Source organism: Sinocyclocheilus grahami, unplaced genomic scaffold (assembly GCF_001515645.1).
Source record: "Sinocyclocheilus grahami isolate Dianchi unplaced genomic scaffold, SAMN03320097.WGS_v1.1 scaffold249.1, whole genome shotgun sequence".
NCBI lineage: Eukaryota > Metazoa > Chordata > Actinopteri > Cypriniformes > Cyprinidae > Sinocyclocheilus > Sinocyclocheilus grahami.
Genome location: NW_015505428.1, coordinates 1,822,958 through 1,823,601, shown reverse-complemented (window position 1 = coordinate 1,823,601; position 644 = coordinate 1,822,958).

Below are 644 nucleotides of genomic sequence, written 5' to 3'. Positions count from 1 at the left end.
TAAATGTATAGGTATCTATATGGTTCACTGTATAAAGACCCATTTTACTGTGAAAAAATATTATTAATGTCTAAATGTAATTTGTAAAATATTCAATTTCTATTAAGTTAATTAAATGTTTTCTATTCATTATGACACTGTGCGGTTTCTTATTTTAATCCCATTTTTATTTAGTTATTTTAATCTTGTTCTTTTTATTATCGGCCTATTTTGACAATTTTACAGTTTACTCTAAACATTTTGTTCTGGAATTTAAGTATCCATAAATGTATGAGAAAAATACAATTACAGCAATTACACGGCTTTCCACCATATTAACGGACCGGCAAACAAATCCAATTTTAACTTCTTTTTTTTAAACCAACTATAGAAATGTAACAATCTTTGACCTGCACAATTTGATTTGGTGCAAATATCTCGGTTCCCTGTTGAAATGCAGCAGTCACACCAATTAAGACTTTCTGTATTTCATCTGCACATCATTAAACTAATTAACAGTACATAAAAAAAATGTTAGGTTAGGGAAATAAAGTTATATCTATGCGTCTCAAAAAAGGGGAAAAAACGCTTTTGGGAATTAATTTTGTTGATAAACTGGAAAATGGATGCCTATTGATGAAATTTGGACTGTTTTTGAGGTGTTC